The following is a 22,753-nucleotide window of genomic DNA, read 5'->3' on the forward strand; positions in this document are numbered from 1 at the left end:
GTTGTGAAGTGGCTCTAATTACACAATTAAAACCTTCTACACTTCCACAAACAAATGTATCTTTTTAATACAGAAGATATTATTTGTGTGTCTAAATTTAGCAAACTGCAAGGTCATAATTCATCGTAAGTTCAGGGCAAAAAGTCTAATTTTGATCGATGCTTGGCAAAGTATATTTTTAAGTAATTCAAGTATTAAACACATTACACACAACTTAAATGTATTTAATTTAAAAATGTGTAATGTTTTAACTGATCATTTCAATACTGAATGCACATATAACTCCACAATGAAATAAAATATGGGCAGTGAAATCTAAGTAGCTCTATTCAGAATCCGACTGCAATCCATTCAATGGGGCTCACTCCCAAGAAAGGAAGATTCAAGTCCAGTGACACCTTAAAGGCTAACAAAATTTTCAGTGTCAAAGCTCCCTTCTTCTGATAAGAAGGTATTCAAAGAAGGAGCTTTTACTCATGAAAGCTTATACACTGAAAATCTTGTTGGCCTTTAGCATTCACTGGACAAATCTTGCTGTTCTTGCAGAACAACATGGCTACCTACCTGAAACTACCCCATGAAAGTGTTCTTAAGTGTAAATTGTAAATACACTAATATATGCATATTAGGACAATGCATATATGTAATTTGTTTTATAAAGACTTAAAACTCAAAGAAACAAATCATGGAAAACCTGACTTCCAATTATAGGAAACAATTTATTCAGCCCAACCTGTCAAATTGAAATCTACAAGAATTCTGAATTTGATCTTTTACAACTAATTTCTTTTTTAAAAAAGCATCACCACTATCTCATCACTTTGGTTAATCATCTTGGCACACAAAAATAGCCTCTCCTTGAGATAGCCTCAAAATCTGGACTACCAGGTCTTCATCTAACATGCATTCTCAGAATGCATAAGCTTAGTTTTTAATTTTCAAAGCCGCAGTAACTTTAGAAGACTTTTAAAAAACGATTCTACAGCTCCTGAAGCATTTAGAGCTTTCCAGAAAGGCAAAGGCTTTCACTTAGGCTGGCAGTTGTGTGTGTCTCAAGCCAAATTATTTATCTCACAAAGGAAAGCTAAGAGAACAATCAAGGGACATAGGTACTCTCTGTGCCCATTGGTAACTGACCAATTTATTCATCACTCACTATTCCACATCAACTGATCTCTGTCACACGCTAACAACGAGATTCTATAATCAACATGTACTGTAATTGTGTTTCCCCCCTTTTCAAGGGATACATAGACCTACGTAGAGACAGTCAATAATTTATTCATTAAAAACCTGCAAGCATTAGTCTTCAGTGATTCTGGTTACTAGAAGAAGCTTGAGTACCAAACCTGAATGGATGCCTTTTAAAAAAAACTGCTACAAAGCCGATTAAAATGTTATTCTAGTGTGTCTTATTTTCTGCTTCAATAAGGTAATGCTTTTCTATGTCTCATATTTCTCACAACATATAAAAATATCATGGGGGAAATGGGGGATTCCATCAACACACTTATTTGAAATGCAAGACAGTAATACAGGTCTGTTAAACACTTGCATCTCTTTTTATATCACTAATTCAATATTCAGGCTACATAAGCCCCCATCGAACTCCAATGAGACAGTATCATCTAAAATGCCAGCTGACATTTATTTCTCATTTCAATAATCCAACAACTACACATGAATACTGCAGTGCAAGTGTAAGTCATCTGGCACACACCATGGCATTATCATGTTACGAGAAGCTTCTATGAGAGCACAGCAACACCCTCATTCTCCATCTGCCTTTAACCAGAACTCTTCTTGCTTCAATCCCATGGCAAGTTGCTTGGGAGAGAGAAAGAATCACTGCCTTCTACATACACACTACTTAGGCCACGGCCTTGTTAAAAAGCCTGACTGAATGGCTTCATTGATCTCACCTGCATCCATGCCCCCAAGGAATTCCATCAGCAGTTTTTGGCATTAGTCTGAACCTTATTAGCCTTGAAGCCTAAAAAATTCACAGTAAATTCAGTATCAGAATGACTCCATGTCTTGTTCTGATGCTGAAGTTAGCTATGAAGAATTTTGAAGATAACACAGACACAACCCCTGATTAATCTGGTTACACATAATCCGAATTGGCTAACAAGGAAACATGGTTGCAAAAATAAAAGGCATTATTTAAAACTCTAATTTGTAAGATCAGTGGCCAACAAGTTACCCAGTATGTCTATCAGAAAATGTCCTATACAAAGGGAACACCACACTTAGTCTGCCCTTTTGAGTGTTACTTGAAAACTGAAAAATCGGTACCATGTGTTTTCATCAGTTACAGTTTATACATTCCAATGATAAAACCAAGAAACAGAGGATTGTTCATCTTGGGCCCAAGTGTGGCATGCTGCCATACTTGTGGGCTGCTCCATATGCCAGTGCTCGACAAATCCCAGGCACCAAATCACTATGGCACCTAGAAGTTTCATTACAGCACCTAATATTTTCAACTGTGATTTTACTACAGTATCTTAGTGGTCCTTTGGAAAAGTACAAACTTACTTCACATCAAAATATGTTTTGTTGTATGATACTAAAATACACATGCATAAAGTTCTCATTATTGTTTGCTTATATGTTAACTTTGCACAATTCAGGGGTAGCAGAAAAAATTATTCTTAACCAGTTGCTTTCTAGACTAGCTCCTATATTCAATATTCATTTAAACAGAGTTTTTCAAAGCAATGTCAAAGTTACAAGAAACTGGGAAGAAGTTTGGTTATAGTTAACGTTTTCTTGTGGAGATGACATACATGGTTATCTGATATTTATTTATATACTACAACAATTTTGTCATAGCTTTAATAAAATTATAAGGACGGTGAGAAGTTTAGGATTAGGTTTTGTGGTAGCAATAATTAAAAATCATGGTCATTAAAATACAAAATCCTGAAAGCTGGAAAATGAGCCTGGCTCCTAACATTTGAGCTGACTGCTTGAGCCAAAGAAAATTTATCAAAGAAAGCCTGTGACATACCACATGCATGCAGCATAAACCAAGCTGTCCCATTATGGAAGTCTTTGACCTAACTCCAATTTGTTAGAATTCAAACTATGGTTTAACACTAGTTTATAATATCAATATATGGGGAGAAGAAACTCCAATTTGTCCAGATCACTGCATTCAAACATCATAACAAACTGAAGTCTTCAATGGAGCTCTAAGTGAGGAAAGGAGGCAGCATCTGGGAACAAGAAGCCATGTTTATGTGCTTGGCCAAAGAACCCTATTTGTTCAGGACATCTGAATGAAGCCCAAGTCTAATGTTACTGAAACATCCTCTAATACATGCCAAACCTCATTTCTCCCCTCCCCGAAAAATTCACATCTACAAAGCCATGCCATCTTGATTCATAGGGAACATTAGAAATCAAACACACTTCACCAGTTCAAAAGAGAGACAAAGATCTCTCCATTATCAGCACATGTATTCTCGAAGGCTTTCACGGCCGGAGAACGATGGTTGTTGTGGGTTTTCTGGGCTGTATTGCCGTGGTCTTGGCATTGTAGTTCCTTGACTTTTCGCCAGCAGCTGTGGCTGGCATCTTCAGAGGTGTAGCACCAAAAGACAGAGATCTCTCAGTGTCACAGTCACTGTGACACTGAGAGATCTCTGTCTTTTGGTGCTACACCTCTGAAGATGCCAGCCACAGCTGCTGGCGAAACGTCAGGAACTACAATGCCAAGACCATGGCAATACAGCCCGGAAAACCCACAACAACCATTATCAGCACAGTTTCAAATACGGCTTAGGGGACTGACTTACAGGATTTCCAAAAGGGCCACAACAGATAAAGTCCTCAGCTCCCTTGAACTATCCCTTTAAATGACAGGAGAAGCTGTCTACTTTCTACCCCTAATAAGATAGCTGCCAGAAAGAAACACAGTTCTGGCAGGAACCGAACAGAAGAAAGACCACATACTACTAAAATATTTGCTTTTGTCCTGAAATAGTATTTAGAAGTCATGGTCAAATGAATGACAATGAACAAGCTGGTACTAAATCCAGTGTATATGGAGGCTGTGCTGGTAGGGAAATTAATTGGGGGAGGGACTGAACAACTTTTGATTGATAACGTACTTGTGTCTTTATCAATGCAAGTAATGCACCTTGGCTTTTTTAGACCCAGGCTTGCTTTTTAAAAAGAAAGTGACCACGGTTGCTAAACATGGTTTATTTCACCACCAAGTTGCACAGAAAGTCTCACCGCTCCATCATAGAATTGACCTTGCCACGGTGATCCATGAATCAGTAATATCAGTAACTTGACTACTAGAAAAAGATTTGTATAGAGTTACCCACTAAAGACAAGCTAGAAGCTTCAGCTGGCAAAGAACACTGTTCCCTGCTTTATATCTGACATAGAACACTGGGATCAAGTTCAGCCTGTATTACAGCAGCAGAACTGATTACCCTTTTACTTATGGGTTCAGTCAAGGCATAAACACCTATTTTCTGGGGCCCACATACATACCCTAAACCACACCTTAAGTCAAAACTATGGGTGTGAAAAACTGTCTTTGGGCGGTTCCACCTGTCTCATGGAACCAGACCTCATAGAAATTAAGTCTAGAATATCAGTATATAAATTTTTGTAAAGCTTACAAAGCCTTTATTTTTGAGGAAGGTTTTAATCTGTGTGTAGAGTGACTTAATTACATCAGTCATTTGTAGACCACTGCTTTGTTTTCATAAATGCTGCTTGGTTCTAACTGATTGATCTTTTTACTGGAATACATCTTTTGCCATGTGTGGAGCCACCTTTAGGACAAGAAAAGGAGGACAGAAATCCCTTTTTAAAAAATAAATACTGATCTAAAGGGATACACCGGCACAAATCTGCCTAAATCCACGTATTGCAGAGCAAGCTGTGACCAAACCAGATCTCACAAAACAGGAACAAGGCAAGCCACTGTGTTTATCCCCATTCTCCACCCAAGGCTCTTTCAACACAACTGTTTTGTTTTTTAAATGACAAAACAGCAGTGTACACAAAGCTGGCACACTGCATTTGAAAAAACAGACGACGTACTAAAAGACCGAGAGAGGAGGAATGGCCCCTACCACTACGGAAAGAGTTGTCAACAAGAAAAGCGCCCTGCAGGCCCCTACCAGGGGAGAAAGGCGCCCCTGCCCGCAGCACGAGAGGTGCTCGACGTCAACAGTTCTGACGAGGCAGCCACCAGGGCAAACCCTCCAGTGACATTTCAACGGCCGCTTCAAGCCAAGAGAGCTGCCCGGCCGAGACCGCAATCAGGGCAGGCGTTCATTCGCACCAGCCCTCCACAACCGAGGCACTGCCCGCTCCATTCGCCAAGCCACGACCGCCCCCCACCCGGCGCCCGTTCACGCCTCTCTTTGCCTCGCCCGCTCCTACCCAACTCGCCCCGGGGACTCATTCGAGCGGCCTCCGCCAGGAGCCCCACGGTCATTGCCAGGGAAGCCCCTCTCGCGCCCGCAGTCCCTAAACTCGCCGTCCATCCCGACCCGAAGGAGAGCGGCTCTCTCAGGCTGGCGGCTCCCCAGCCAGGCCGAGGAAGCGACGGTGTACCGAGAGGGGCCCCGAGGGGAGGCGCAGCGCAAGGGAGCGGCGCAGCCGAAAGGGACCCCGCGCTCACCTTCCTCATGAGGCCAACCCGCCGGAGACAGCGGCCCCCAGTCTTTCCTTGCCTGGTCGAACCGGAGCTCCCGTCCCGAGAGCGGCAGCCAGGCCTCGCTCGGCCGGATTCTGCCCAGGACAACTTCCGAGGCCAGGCGGGCAACTCCTTCCGGAGCAGGGGAGGGGAGCTCGGCGGGCGCCGGTCTCCCTCGCGTCGGGGTTCCTCGCTCGTTCGCCCTTCCCAGCGGGAGGAAGGGGGGGGGCGGGTAGGCAGCCGGCCGAGGCCTCGCCCCCAGCCCGCCTCGAAGGGCGCCACCGTTCGCCGTTGCCACGCAACGCCGGAGAGTTCCACCGCTTGGCAATCAGGGTGGGGGAGGCGGCGTGTCACCGGCAGGCGCCTCTCGAGGAGTAGCCGAGGGTGGCGGGCAAAGGCCGGCTGTGTGCGAGCGAGGGCTCTCTCGCTGACGGGGTTCACGGGCTGCCTCCGTGGCCAGTCGACGCTGTGTTCTTACCAAGCGCTTGGAGGTCGCGAGGCTGCATTTTTTAACCGCAGTTTTCACAATAAACGCTTCACTTTCGGTTCAGCAAGCGAAGGGATTTTAGCCCTGTATTTGATGCTGTTTTTAAAAATAATATCCGGTAATAATATACCATGTTTAAAACATATAAGATAAGAGATCTGAGGAAAACCTGACCCACTCACTATCAATTCACTCGGATTTCCCCTAAAACGGGCTGGTGTCATAATATGCAGAGTTTTTGTCAGCTTCATTGGTATTTTTCGATCTGATGCACGTTGATTCAGCGATTCAGTAAATAAAGTGCATAATCCTAAAGGAGAAGTTCTGTAAGCACTCTTCTCATTTATTTCAGAGGGATGTACTGCTGTGTAAACATTGGACAGAACTACACAAGCGTTTACTGACTGGTTCATGCTTATTGTTTTGCTTTCCCTTATCCTGGTGGTCGAGAATGCAGTCAAGTTGTAGTTGACTTATGGCGATTCCTGGCAGGGTTTTCATGGCAAGAGACTAACAGAGGTGGTTTGCCATTGCCTGCCTCTGCAACCCTGGTCGTTGGAGTCCTATCTGGCCTTTTAAGGATTCTATCATATCTAGTAATGTTGCAGAGGAAGAAATGCCCCGCTGTCTAATGATCTCTCACATTTTTAATGCACGTGGGTTTTCCTTTATCCATTTAACCCCACAACAACATCGTGAGGCAGATTAGGCTGGGACTGGGAGTTTATGGAATCTGATTATTTGCGATACAAATCAAGAGCAATGTGAACGTTTGCTTATACTGTTTAAATATGAGAGCATTTTTTCAATATTTTACTTGTTTGCTGTATGTTTCCACTTCCCACAATGTTTGTCTTGGCTCTTGTTCCTCCATGGCACATAATTCCTTTTATTAGCTTCCTCCCTCAAAAACATTATTTGGCCATGGTGATCCATGTTGTGATCACATACAGGTTAAATTGCTGTTATGCAGTCTGTATGAATCTGCCCTTGAAAATGGTCTGGACCTTCAACTGGCCTGGAATGTGACATTCAGGATATTGTTGGGAATTGGATAAAGGGATCATATCGTCCTGTGCTGAAAGATCTACACTGGCTGCCCAAGAGTTTCCAGGAACAATTCAAGGTGCTATTTCTTACCTTTAAGACCCTTGCAGTGAAATTCTAAGAAGAATTACTCCAGTCTAAACCCATTAAAATAAATGGTCTTAGGGGTAACTCTGCTTAGGATTTCACTGTAAATGGCTTAGGTCTAGGATAGTGGAAGGGTGGTTTCTACCCTACCAGTTAAGAGCTGTCTGTGCCCCTGCCTGCAGAAGTGGGGAGTGGTGACCAGGGACTTTGCTTTTTCAGTGGCAGTACCTTGTTTTTGGAATGCCCTCCTTACTGAAGCTCACCTGGTGCCTACCTTACTTTCTTGTAGAGGCCAGGGCAAAACACTTTTAACCAAGGGGCTTTATTGTTTTTAGCTGTTTTGTGCTCTGTTTCTGGTCTGATGACTTGTTTTAATAATATCATTTTAGGCTACTCAGTGTTTGTTGTATGCGCTGGCTTGTTTTTAATGGTGTGGTTTGTTTTAATAGGCTTGTTTTATTGTTTTACTTGTAAATCTCTTGAGAGGCATGGTATACATTTTCTAAATAAATGCATGAACCACTTGAAGTGGCCAAGGAAGGACATGTAGCAGTGGAATGTAGTCAGGCTTGAGTTCCAAGAAACATCTGGTAAAACTTCACTGAGTTTAAATATTAGTATGATTTTTGGTACACCCCAGTTTATTGAGGGCATATAAAAGAGTAATGCCATTAAAATTATAGCACGTGTTCATTTAATAATATCTACAAACTGAAAGTAAATCTAACATTTAACTAGCAGTTAACTTCAAATGTATCAGTTGGGCTTTTGGTTTCTCACAAAATTCTTATTTTTAATACAATAAGAATAATTACTTCAATTAATTGTGCAGCATTCCATTATAGAGAACTAGGTTACAATATAGATCTCAGCACCACATTTTTGTCATCACTATTGTTTAAAAAAAATGAAAAACTGAATTGATTCAAGTAATCTGCCTGTTGTCTTACATTCTGAGCCTAACCATATTTACTCAGAAGTAAGTTCAGTGACATCAGAAGGACCTACTTCCAAGTAAGTATGGTCAGCACTGCAGAACTAAATTGCTCATGTGTGTGTGTGTGTGTCTGTGTGGCTGGGGCCTGCATTAGCTTCTCTTTCTCCCAAGGCATCTCAATCTTGACCTGTCATGCCCCTATTATTCCAGTCCTTGCACTCTTATAAGAAAGAACTGCTATTGTGTGGGGCTTTTGTGATGGAGATTAGACTGCATAGACTACATATTTTCACCTGTGACCCATATTGTTTTAGAAAGTAGCCAGCTCTGTAGTCTAAAGAGCAGTCAAGCAGCATAACTTGTTTTTACACAGTGGAATATATCTGTTAAATAAATTGTTCCTTATTCTTTCCCATGTTCTCTTTTAGTTCAGTGGAGAAAATCTCATTCTTCACCAGATAATTTCCCACAATCCCTTGTGGGAGCATTTCTGAGAGAAGCACTTTTGTAAATGAAAAACAGGGCTGAATTTAAAGGAGTATAAACAACCTCTGCTGCCATTCTGGACCCCACACATCTATGACTTTTTAGTCATTTGCTTTCCTGTACCAGAACAGTCATTAGCAAAAATACACTTTTACAACCACACATGGAGGCAGATAACCTTATACCTAAAATTCACCAAAGCACAAACATTGTGGGCATTTTATTCTTTATATTGAACAGGCTACTTCCAGACAGCTATAATTATTGCCTTCTGCCATGTGATAAATTGTACAATATTTTGAGCTGTAATACTATTTTAAAAGATCACAGACTAGTGCAGGGACTCTCTGCAATTAAAAGCTCCAACATTACTCAAATGTTGTTGTTTTCCTAGAACTCTACTACAGCATTATTTAGCAAGAGAACACATTGGGAAAGATTTAGGATTTGCACTTCAAGAAATTTTAAACATTCTTCTTGTCTTCTCAAGGTTGTTAACTAGGAATCCTTTAATAATAATAATAACAACAACAACAACAACAACAACAACAACAACAACAACTGCACTTAGATACCGCTCTTCTAGACAGATGAATGCCTCACCCAAAGTGGTGTGAACAAGTTAGTGTTATCATTATCCCCACAATACAGCTGGGGAGCTGAGGCTGAATGGAATTAAAACAATAGGAAATATTAACAATAATAAATGTGTAACAACAAGATACAGTTGTAATGAAAGATGAGTTTGTGCTTTCACCTTAGAATATGCCATTCAGACACAGCAGACCAAACAATATCAGTTGAAGTCTATTAGTAGTAAGTAACATTGGTGCATATTTACTTGCACAGTTATAAAGGGCACCCATCACTGATTATGTAATAATGTCTTCTAAGTGCTTATTACTTATCCATACAAGTACCTCCTAGATGAAATCTGGCAAGAAAAAGTGTGTGTGCATGTGCAAGTGCTATCAAGTCTCAGCCAATTTATGGTGACCCCACAGGATTTTCAAGACAAGAGACAAAAAGGGGTGGTTTGCCATTGACTGCCTTTGTATAGTGGCCCTGGGCTTCCTTGGTGGTCTCACATCCAAGTACTAACCAGGGTCAACCCTGCTTAATTTCTGAGATCTGACGAGATCAGGCTAGCCTGGGCTGTTGAGGTCAGGCAAAAGAAGACTGATCAATATTTACTCTTGTGTGACATCAATGTGCAGGATTTCCAAACAGCAATTATTTATAAACATCACCCCGCAAAACATGTTAAAAGTTTGACAAAGTTGCATATACTATGCTAGCAAAGTGTTGTGTTACAATATAAAGAGGAAGCAGACAATGTAAGGACAAATGAGCCTTCATGTATTAAGATTCTATATAGGCTTGTTCACTTATATGGAAAAACACTCTCCAAGCAGTGGGATCCTTGTAATAGTACCAGGTGATTCACAACTGCTTCTTTACTCATGCAGGTGGTGGGATCTGAATTTGAGGAGGTCAGGAACGCTCCCACTCTCCTGGCTTTCTGCAAACTATGCAAAACAATTATTCTGGAGAGCCTTCTACCCAGATTATAGGGCTATGTCATAAGAAATACCTCAGAGAGATGCTCTGGGAGGGACAGGAACTATATACTATGCTGTTGGGTAGACATGGGCACGAACAGAAAAAAATGAACATGGTGTTTGTTGTTCGTTGCCATACATGAACAACGGACACTGACGAACATGATCCTGTCACGTACATGTTCGTTGTTCGTGGGGGCCAGCCATCAAGATCCTTACTGCACCACTCCCAGAAACCCTACCTGAGCAGGCAGCAGGAAAGGTACCAATAATAAATAATAGCTTGGCCACAGAGCCTGGCAGCAGCCCTGGAACTTCAAGGGATAGATCCCTTCCGCACCACTCCCAGAAACCCTACCTGAGCAGGCAGCAGGAAAGGTACCAATAATAAATAATAGCTTGGCCCCAGAGCCTGGCAGCAGCCCTGAAACCTGAAGGGGTAGATCCCTATCCCATCACACACAAAGAAAATTCAAGCTCCAATGCACTCACCCTGTCTAACAGCAGCTCTCTCTCCCTGAAAGCCAGAGCTGGGAGCCCCCCTACCCCCTGTCTTTTCCTCTTGTAACAAATTTGGCGCTCCAGTCCACACTTGGAAGGAAGACCTGCCTATCAAGCTAAATTGGGCTTAGACTGGGGTTTCCAGGGCAACAGCAGGAGTTCAGACAGAGTTCAGACAATCCCTGCCTGAGTTGCCAAGGGAATTGATTGCAGGTGCCAGACTGTCTGGCTTGAGGAACAGCAACGAATGAGGCTTGCAACGACCACCTTTTCATTTAGAATGGGGCCTCACTAACAGCTTGTTCGTGAACAGCAGATTGGGCTGTTTGTGGCTTTTTTCAGTTCGTATTGCTGTTCGTGCCCATGTCTACTATTGGGTACTGTTTGCTGATGCAGATAAGCACCACTAGGAAGTTTCCAAATTGCTTAAAATGCCATATAAATCAGCTGTGTCGTTTCAGAATATTTAATCTCTATGCTTGACTTTATGCTTGTTTTCAAATTTCCTGCTACCATACCCTATTGTATCTGTACACTGAATATCCTAACTGTTGTTCATGATGGTACTTGCTCAGTGAATGTCCTAGGTGTTGATTATATTGTCTATAAATGAATAAGTTGTTGTTGTTGTTGTTGTTGTTGCTATTTTTTGCAAAGAATACGACATGATAATGGCCCTCCAACCTTAACCACATTCACTTGAAAGTAGTGGTACTGATTTGAATGGAATGTACTTACAAATCAATGTTTGCCCATAACTAGCCAGTGTCACTTACATTTTTAGTTATGAATTTTTTACTGACTATTATCCTCAGGAATTATTTTGACACATTACATACAAAGACAAGAACCTAAACAACTATATACTATTTCATTATGTTAAGTCTGCTTTGTGCTTGGGTTTCCTGAACTGGAGACAATCCCACTTTAAACAACTCCTTTGAAACCAAGATTATCAAAAGCAGTTTGCAATGACATAAGGGTTGTTCAGACCCTCAAACCAATGTTCCACTCAGATAATCATCCATCTGGGGGAAAATGCTGCCCCTCGACATTTCAGTGACATTATTGGCTTGAAGATGGGTATGTACTGAAGACGTTGGAATTACTACATAGAACAGAATAGGGTCAGTATACCTGGCATTCAGATCATCCTCTTCTTAGTATTTCCTGCAAGGGAATCCCCTACCTTGCGTGAGAAACCATTTAGGTTTGGTTGCATTCTTCCCGTTTACTTATATATAGTGAGACTCCATGTGAGTTTGGGCTTCAAGACTAGTAAGACTGAAAAGGTGCCAAAAACTGCTTGTGGAATTCCTAGGGGCAGGGATGTTGGTGGGACATTAAGGACAATTTATTTCCTTTTGTTATGCCCTCAAGTGACCATCAAGCTTTGTAGGAAAAACATAAAACAGGCCCATTCATACTAAATTACACCACCAAACATAGTATGGCAGAGATCTACAAACCAGTTAAGGGCAGAGAACCATTTTTTGAATCTGTTTTGAATCTACAAGGACATGAACTAAGGTATCAGTGTAAAGATGGCTCGCACCAACAAGAATAAATCATGATTCAGAATGTTGCTCCATTTATACCAGAGTACCTTCCTATCAAAATACTGCCTTCATTCTAGATCAAGAAAAACAGAGGATAGGTGACACCTCCAGGCAGGGACCAGTGCTCTTCCTTTGTGCACACTGCACACATGCTGCACCCTAACTCCCAAAATATCCTTTTCTCTGGCTGTTGCAGGTAGTCCCAGAAATGAAACTCTTCCACAGACCTGAAGAAGGCAAAAACTCTGGAGATCTGGCAACCAAATTTACAGGCCTATTGTTTGAAGACAATAAAATTTTAGTCAATTTTAGTCAATCTACAATATTGTCATCCTAAGAACACTTTCCTGGGCCTAAGCCCCACTGAGTAAGTTCTGACTAGGCTTGCTTAGGATTGCACTGTTAGTCCCTCTGAAATTTCTGCAGGTCCTCCAAGGCTTTACGTTGCTTCTGAAAGTCCATGCTACAATAAATGGGAGAAGTTGCTGATGTTGCTTAAAGAAAATGGGCAAACCAGGGATGCGATTTGTATAGCCTACCTCATCCTGTGAATGAAAATAAACATTGCGTAAGTTAGGTAGTATCTATAGGCCCACAGCCTATAGGGTGGCGTAAGAGCAACGATTGAAACTATCCATTTCATTTTAAATAGATATTAAGATGTGATAGCAAAAATATCCTCTTCCCTAAATAGCAATAATTCTACAGGTTTATTCAAGAACTTTTGTGGGATTGGAGACTAATGCTCTCACATTTGTCTCCCGTTGTTTTTTCCAAGGAGCTCAGAACAGCATTCATTATTCTATTTTCCTCCATTTTATCCTCACCACAATCTTGTGAGGCAGGTTAGACTGAGAAAGAGTGACTGCCTAAGATCACTTAGCATGAGGATGGCTACTCAGTATCCTACACTAAGCACACGCCTAAGCAAGTCTGCTCAGAATCCTGTTCAGATCTATTCAAGAGGCTGCTTCCACGAAAGAGGACTACATTGTGGTCATGGCTGAGTTGGGGATGCCATCATTCCTTCATAGTCAAGTTCAGTCTGACTGTATTTATTAAGAAAACATCCAGTTCTTCATCATATAGTATTTTTATTGCATTGTCTTTATTGCGTAAAAAACTATTAGTGCCAGGCCCCTGTCCCCCGCCGGGAGGTTGAGGGGTCCTGGCAACCCTAGAGGTGGATCATAAAGTAAATAAAATAAAATGGCTGTATATAAATAACATTATGTTGGATCCAAAAAAACGTATGATCTTTGCTCATAGAAATATCTTTTTGATGCAAGTTGAGTTCAGGAGGCTGCAGCTCTAACGGTAAATTTGAGCAAATCACAGATCCAGTTGCCTCAAGGTACCTTTGGATCCAACCCATTGTGTTACTCATTGGGGTCAGTAATTGTATTTTCATTTTGACCCTTAAATGGTCCTAAATGTGTTCCTGAACACTATTTTTTGTCCCTTCATAAACTCTTATAAATGGCAGATCGTAGTGGTGGGAATCAACAATAATACCTGCAACACTACTGTTTAGCAAAATAATAGAGTCCAGTAGCACCTTTAGACTAATCAACTTTATTGTAGCAGAAGCTTTCGAGAGCCACAGCTCTCTTTGTCAGATGCATGAGAGCTGTGGCTCTCAAAAGCTTATGCTACAATAAAGTTGGTTAGTCTTAAAGGTGCTACTTGTCAGACTGTGGCTTGCTAAAAGTTGCAACTCAGCCTGCCTCTTGCAATAAGACAAAAGTCTATTGATTTCAAAAGGCTTTACTGGAGATAAACAACCAATAGAGTACACATTCCAAGATACACGGATCTTAGCTGAACTTGAAAATTGTTACGAATGCCGAGCAAAAGCTGAGGTACAGAACAGCAGTTTCCTGCAGGCCCCATCCTCCCCCTCAGTTCTCAAAACAATCGGCCCGAGGGTGAGAAAGTAAAAGTTTCTCAAGGGTGTTGGAAAGGCAGATATATGTAGACACAACTTTCCTCTTCTCTCTGTAAGCTTTCATCAGAAGGCTTGCCACCTGCAAAAGAAACAATATACTGACAGGATTAAAATGGAGTCTCTTTGGCTTAAACACAATCAGAACCTGACACTACTAGACTCTTTACTATTTTGCTACTACAGACTAAGAGGGCTAACTCCTCTGGATCTATGTGGGTTAATTTATAGAGTAAGATGGCTAACTCCTCTGGATCTATGTGGGTTAAGGGCCTCAAATTTACTTTGTGTTCCACTCTCAAAGAGAATTTTTACAAAATTATGTATCAGTGGTATATGTCTCCAGACAAAATTGCAAAAATGGCTAAAGGTGTCTCAAATAGATGTTGGAAATGTGAACAACAAGAAGGGACATGCAACCTCATGCAGCCTGGCATGAGGCTGCAAAATACTGCTTTAGACCTGGTACTTCTAAGCCACCCTTTTCCTTTGCATCTTGTAATATTTTGTATTTAATTCTTAGTTTTTCCCTTGCCAAACAAATTTGGAAATATCTCTTTGCCACTGTTTAAATGGTACATCTGATATTAGAATTGGTTTTGTTTGGAACAAAAACAACATTCTAGGAAGAACATTCATCTTAATAACCTATATCCTCCCAACAGAGACAACTGTAATCTATCCCATCTCAACGTATCTTTTTAAATTTCTTTCCAAGTGTTCACATATTATTTTGAAATAGCATACATTTCTTCCCCGTCAGTGTAATACCTAAATATTTTACCCTTTTCCCACTTTAAACCCTGTTTTCTTCAACAGCTTTGCCTGTTCTTCTGTATCCATATTTTTGTTAACAACTTTATTTTTTGTTCTTTAATGTTAAAGCCCGCCAGATCACCAAATTCTTTCAATTTCTGCATCAGTGTCTCAATTCCTCTGAAGGGATCTTCCAGAGTTATGACTAAGTTGTCTGCAAAGGCTCTCAGTTTGTATGCCTCTTTCTTGATTTTTACCCCTAAAATCCTTTCATCTTGTCTGATATCTCTATTCAAAATCTCCAACACCAGAATGAATAAAAATGGCAATAATAGACACCCCTGACATGTCCCTTTTTGAATCTCACAAGATTTAGTTAGTTGACTGTTGATCGTAATTTTAGCTGTTTATGAGGTATAAATTGACTTCACCCATTTGACAATTTCCCCCCCCAAATTCATCTCTTCCAAAACTCTGAACAGGAAGGGCAAATTCAGACTGTCAAAAGCCTTCTCAGTATAAGAAAAGAGCTGCTTTTTTCTCTTTATGTTTCTCCAAATATTCCAATATATATAAACCATTTTTAAATTACCTTGCAAGTGTCTTTTTTGCAAAAACTCACTTTGGTCTTCATGAATTAAATCTTTGAGTACCAACTTTAATCTTTCTGCCAATATTGTAGTAAATAACTTATAGTCATTGTTCAGCAACGATATTGGTCTGTGATTTTTTGCCAAAGTTGAGTCTTGATCTTCTTTGGGTATTAGTGTGATATTAGCTTCTTTCCAAGTTTCTGGCATCTTTCCTCCCTGTAGGATCGAATTCATTGTGATCTGTAATGGCTGTAAAATCTCATCTTCAAAACATAGTACTTAGTGGTCAAACCGTTCGGTCCTGGAGATGTCCCTATTTTCATCTTTTTAATTCCCTTCTCGAATTGTAATTGGACCATTCATTATTTTCTGTTATTCATCTGAGATTTTAGGTAAATTCTGTTTTCCCATTTATTCGTCTAATTTTTTCAAAGAAATATCTTGACCCCTGTATAAATGTGAATAATACTTAAAGAAAATCCTTTGGACAGCACCATCATCATTTTGCATTGTATCCCCATCATACATTTTCCATATCACTTCTTTCTTTTTTCCCTCAGTTTGTATGCCAACCGTCTACCCAGTTTGTTCACAAATTCAAAATTTCTTTGCCTTGCATTTAAACCATATTTTAAGCAATCCATCCCTTGATATATGGATCCCATCCTGTTTATGAATGGGTTTCCATGATTTCTTTACTCATAAGTAATTATGAATGCTTTCTTTGGCATCAGCTGTTTCCAATTTGATATGCCTACTACTTGGACTTATAATCCAATCTGTTATCCAAACTAACACTGCCGCTCGGTAATTTTGATGTTCGGCACTGACAATCCTCAGTTTTTGTCATCCAGTTTTTGTCTTATCCTTGGTTTCTTTCCTTTCCACACGAAGTCATTTATTACTTTCTGCCACTTATAAAGAACTTTTGTTCTATATAAATTCGAATAATTTGAAATAAGGAGTTCAGTTTGGGTAAGGTATATTTTAACAGCTGAGATTCTTCCTAGCCATGATGAGATATTGAGTTTTTCCCATCTCTGCAAATCTTGAATAATTCTTGTCCAAACTTTTTCATAGTTATTTTTATACAGGGCTCATTTCGAGGGGGAATGCACCAGAACACCATTCCGGTAGTTCCCCCAAGTCAGGTGGCCCCGCCTTCCTGACTTTAAAACATTTTGGACCCTTTAGGCCTCTATTGGGGCCAAAACGGCCCAGATCAGGTCAGTGCTGGGCAGGGGAAGCGCCCCCGCCAGCACCATCCCCGTCCATGCCTTTTAGGCCCCAATTAGGGCTCAAATGGGCCCCAAATATCCATTTTTGGCACTTTGGGGCCCTTTTAGGCCTGGATCTGGGCCAAAACAGCCATGAACAGGTCAGTCCTGGGCAGGGGAGGGATCACCTGCTTGACTCCGACCAGATTCGGTCCTTTTCAGCCCCGATCCAGGCCCAAAAGGCCCAAAATGGCCACTTTCTGCCAGGATCAGGGCCAGAACTGCCGGGATCTGGTCAGTGCCAGGTGGGGGAACCCTGCCCTGCCCAGCACTGATCTGGTCCAGGCTGTATCAGCCATGATCCGGGCCCAAACAGGGCCCAAATGGCCATTTTTGGCCATTTGGGGCCCTTTTCAGATGGGATCAGGACCCAAACCACCAGGATTGGGTTGGTGCCTGGTGGGGGACCCCTGCCCTGCATGGCACCAACCCAATCCAGGTCATTTTTGGCCTGATCCTGGCCAAAACGTGCCCAAAATGGCCATTTTGAGCCATTTTTGGCCTTTTGGCCTGGATTGGGGCCAAAATAGCCCTGATCGGGCCATTGCCAGGTGGGGGAACATTCCCCCGTCTCGCAGCAGCCAAATCCTGGCCATTTTGGCTGGGTTAAGGGGTGTGGCATATGTTAATAAGTTATGCAAATGAGTTTCTGCAGTTCTTTTTCTACGAAATGACCCCTGTCTTTATAGAGATTTTCATTTTGTGATGATACATTTATCCCTAGATATTTTATCGGCTTTGTAGGGATGGCAGAATCCGTTATCTTTCCAATCTTCTCTCGTTCCTCTGTTGTTGTTGAAAGTAACATTATCTTTGTTTTAGTTTTATTCAGCTTGTATCCAGAGTACAGTACAAATCTTGATATTTGTTCCATTACATAAGTCAGGGAAATGAGTGGATTCGTCACTGTTATGACCACAACATCTGCATAGCTTTTCATTTTATATGTCTCTTTCCCCTCCTTTATTCCAGCAATTCTGCTGTCTTGTCTAATTCTTACTGCCAAAATTTCCAGTGCAATAATGAACAGTAATGGTGATACTGAACATCCCTGATGTGTTCCTTTTATTATTTCAATTTTCTTCGTAAATGAACCGTCCACTATTAGAGTTATGTTGGCTTCTTGCCACATCTGTGGTAATATCTTCTTGTTTCGTATCTCACTCATCGCTTGTTGCAAAGGTATAGCCAATATATCCTCAAAAGATTTGTAATAAGCAGCCATAAATCCATCCAGACCAAGAGCTTTTGCAGCCTTCAGCTTTTTGACTGCAGGGTTTATCTCTTGTATCGTTATTACTTGGTTTAAGATATTTCTGTGCTCAATCATGAATTCTCGCATTGGTGTCTCTTGTAAATATTTCTCCATCTCTTTTTCTTTCATTAGTTCTTCTTTATAAAGATTGCAGAAGGAAGCTCTGATTTGATCTTTCATTTCTTGCTCTCTAAATTACTTGATTGCCTTTCCTGATTCAGAAGAAACATGATTCAGAACAGAAAGTAGACAAAGCAGAAATTCATCCAAGGATCATAGCAGATCACAATCCAATAGAGATAACCTGTCAAACTGAAGATAAGAAAGAAAGATATTTGGCGTGTTCCTCTTCTCTCTCTCTTTTCTCAGACAATACGCCAAATATCTTCCAGGTTTGTTTGCAGCTTCAAAATGTCTTTGTTTTAGATACTTTAGTTTCTTCTGAATTTCTTCTGCCTCCAATAAATCTACTTGGTTCTCTAGCAGCTTAATTTCTTCCCAATTCCCTTTATCCCCTGTTCTTTTGTGATCTTGTTCCAATTTTTTCAGTTTTTGCATTAAATTGTCTTTTACTTTCAGCTTAGCTTTTTTCTTTTTGGATGCTATTGCTAACAGTGTTCCTCTTACATAAGGTTTGCTGGCTTCCCAAATTATTATTGGACTAACATCCTTTGTAGTATTTATTCTGAAATAGTCAGTCAATTCTTCCCTGCATTTTTGCAATACATCTTCCTGTAGCAATAGAGCATTATTCAATCTCCGTCTTCTTTCTTTCTTATCTCCAGTTTGACAGGTTATCTCTATCGGATTGTGATCTGCTGTGATCCTTGGATGAATTTCTGCTTTGCCTACTTTTGTCAAAAGGCTCTTGGATATCCAACACATATATATTCTAGAGTACGTTTGATGCCTATCTGAGAAAAATGTATAGTCTCTTTCCTTTTTATGTAGCTGTCTCCAAGTGTCCTCTAATTCCAAGGTTGACATATAGTTGAATACACACTTTGGAAGGTTTTGTCCCGACCTTGTAGATCTATCCATTTTAGAATCGAGGACACCATTCATATTTCCAAAAATTAAGGTCTCTCCTTGAAAGTTTAATAATTTCTGGAAGAATCTCTTATAGAATTTCTTTTGGCAATTGTTTGGTGCATATAATGAGATCACTGCCCATATTTGTCCATCAGAAAGCCTTATTTTTAAGGACATATATCTTCCCTCCTCATCTTTCAGTTCTTGAAGAATTTCCATGCTTTGATAATTAACAAATATAGCCACACCTTTTTTCTTCAGTTGCAATGATGTTATATAGACCTTGCCCAATTTTTTACAATTTAGTAAGTGTTCTTGGTCTTTTTAAATATGAGTTTCTTGAGTGGATATAATATATGCTTTTAGTTTCTCCAATTGATTAAAACTTTTTGATCTTTTAAAGGGAGAATTTAGTCCATTCACATTGACTGAGATTATCCTAAGTCTGTTCATTTTGCTTTCTTTTTCTTCTTTTTCTGCTTCTATTTTATTTTTTATTTTATTTATTTTATTAAATTTCTATCCCACCCTCCCCGCAAGTGGGCTCAGGGCAGATTACATCATTTAAAACACAGTCACAACAATAAATACAATAATCCATAAAATTCATTAAATTAATAAAACATTTAAAATCCTTCATTAATTAACATAACCGAATAAATATCAAAATGACCACAACCATGATATAGCTATTTGCTTAGCTTCACTTGGATAAAAACCTGTAGGTAATACTGGTCTAAACAATCTAAGCAAGAATGCACTTAGCAAAGAGGGAAACTGGGTTCCAATCCTCAAGAGCTCATAATACGTTAGTCAGTTTTGAAGTTGCCTCAAGAGCCCATCTTGCTTTAACCTAAATCATTTCACAAAACCAAACAATTCCCAATATAGTTCAACTCCCCTACTCACTTGCAGCATGCAAAAAAAAAAATAGCTACCAGGAAATCAACCGGGAAAGCTTTACAAAAAGTTGCTTCTCCTTTCTTAAGTTATAAATGACTACAGTGGGTGCTCATGGGCAGGCAGGAATATTAAGATCTTGAACATCTGAGAACTTGCTTGTAAGGCTATGACATTAACCTTTTGGGCAAGGGGGAAACACACTGGACAAGCAGCTGCTTCCTTCTACGCACTTTCAGTAAACTGAAAAGCAGAATAATTATACTCACTATTTGCAAACAGCACCTAAAACACCCCCATTCCGTTCTTTTCCCCTCCAAGCCTTCTAAACAAGCGAGACAAAAAGACATGTTAAATGCTGCTTGGCACAGCTTGGCTTATCAGGGGAAAGAAAAGGAGGAACAAAAAATAGCAAGGAACAGTGAAGTAAGATGCGAACACAACACCCAAGAGGAAAAGAATTTACTTATTGCTCCTTCTTTTTCTGGAGAATTGGTGTCGTCCAAGCTCAATGATTGACCAGTAATATCCGATTCTAAATCTTGTAACGAAGCTTCCACTTCTGTAACTGATGTTACTGTTTTTTTCCTTGACTAAAAAATATTTCCAATCCACCAGTGATTTTCCAATGGTATCTTATTTCTTTCTGTTGCAAAACTTTTGTCAAGGTCCCAAATTCTTTTTTTTAATTGTTTTTGATGGTTGGTGTTGAAACTTTCAAAATTCACTCTCAAGATCTTGGACCACAATTGTTTCTGAAATACCATGAAATCTCAAATTTTTGCTCCTAAGTTGAATTTCTAACATCTCTATTCTTTGATTAGCATCTGTTAGAAACAATGACTGTCGTAATTGTAATGTTTCAATTTGGTCTTGCGACTCAATTGTTTATATTACTCTTTAATTTCTTGAATACTTTGCTTGTTTTCTTCAATTTGTTTTTGTTATTTCATGGAATTCAGTTGAGACCTCAGTCTTTAAGTTTTGTATATCCTTCCTGATTTCAGAAAATGTTTCTTGCATCTTCTCATCTGTTTTCTTGAGCTGGGCTGACAATTCCCGAACCTCTTTCTGGATCCCTCTGACTTGATCCTTGGTATTTTGAACCAGTTCCATCATTAGGGCCTTACACTGCAGTGAAAGAAAAGATAAAACTTTTTCTGCTATTAGTTCTATTTCAATGCAGAAATAGATTGAGTACTATGACACACCTATGAGAAATAGAATTGATCAGCTCAGTTATGAATCAATGATTGATAAGAAAGGAAATGTAAGAACTTGGCAAGAAATTCAAACTCAAGGCAAAAATATCTCATGGCTGATATATCACCAAATAGTATCAAGACTAAAGGAACAAACTCTGGTGGTAGGTTGAGAGAAAAAACACAATTTGAACTATTAATATCTGGAGATCTGAAGCATCTCTTGGGGAAGATCAATAAAATCTTACTCCAATACCACACAGAAACAGAGCAAGTAAAAACCTATATGATAAAATGGATGTAAAACTGTCGAGATAGTTTCTCCAAACTATCTTGATGAATTTATGGGAAAATGTATGGACTAAGGACATAAAATTTACAGATTGCCAGTTATTGAGAAGAGAACTAGTATAAAATGTTCTTCAGATGGTACACTACCCCATTAGTAAGGGTTACAGTGGTCATTGTTGGAAATGTCAAAGCAACAATGCAACATTTTATCGTATGTGGTGGACTTGCAAGAAAATGTGAAAATATTGGATAAAGATACATGAAGAGATGCAGAAGTTTCTTAAACTAAGATTTGAGTTAAATCTGAAAAATATGCTCTTAAACATCCTACCAACTAATGTTAGGAAAGAAGAGGGAGATCTTTTCCGTTACATGGTGATGGCAACAAGAGTATTATATGCATCAAAATGGAAAATAGATACTTGTCCTGATGTGTCACAGAGGATAGATAAGATTTAGGAATATGCATCAATGGCTAAATTAACTACTTCTGCATAATAGACTGATAGCTGAATTTTGGGGGAAATGGAGGGAATTTTTTGACTATTTAGGCAGAAATTAACACTAATTAAGGTAACAGTATAAAAACAAGAAGATAAAACATTGAGAATTAAGGGGTGGGGGGGGGAGCTGATATTGTAGTTTGTATAAGTAACCAAGGAGAGAGAAGAAGGTCTGTTACACAATTATGTTTAGTTATGGCAAATTTTGTATGTATTGTTTTATTAGCACAATGTAATTTTAAATGCAGTGCTTGTATAAGTTTCAAACTAATTCCAAATGAACTGTTTATATAAGATTGTATAAGTCTCAACTCAATTTCCAATCTAGTGTTTGTATAATCTTTCACTATGCACTTTCTATTTTTTTACATCTTTTCTTTTTAAATAAAATTTCTTAAAAAAAATTCCTTTGCCCCGCATAATTCAAATTCTTCTCATATTCCCTTGTTGATAACATGTATAGCTGTGATTGCAAATATTTTATCTCTTATAGTACCTCGTTATTACCTGGGGCCTTTTGCAATTCTTCCTTTTTTATTTCCTGCAAGAAATGTTGCATTTTCTCTTGCTTCTTTTTAAAAACAAATTAAAGGGAAATATTTGTACTGTGTGTTCTAAATATGACCTACATGGTCAAATATCAGAGGGCAGCAGCGAAG

The 22,753-nt window shown here is 39.7% G+C and overlaps 1 protein-coding gene across 1 annotated transcript in view; it reads right to left on the minus strand.

Annotated features, from left to right (window-relative positions):
- Positions 1-5,782, minus strand: part of FRS2 (fibroblast growth factor receptor substrate 2) — a 70,680-nt gene extending 64,898 nt beyond the window's left edge. The window contains exon 1 of the mRNA XM_054988274.1: positions 5,660-5,782. The gene's annotated coding sequence lies outside the window, so the exon portion shown is untranslated. The remainder of the gene's footprint in view (positions 1-5,659) is intronic.
- Between the last annotated feature and the right edge of the window lie 16,971 nt (positions 5,783-22,753).

Source organism: Eublepharis macularius, chromosome 9 (genome assembly GCF_028583425.1).
Source record: "Eublepharis macularius isolate TG4126 chromosome 9, MPM_Emac_v1.0, whole genome shotgun sequence".
NCBI lineage: Eukaryota > Metazoa > Chordata > Lepidosauria > Squamata > Eublepharidae > Eublepharis > Eublepharis macularius.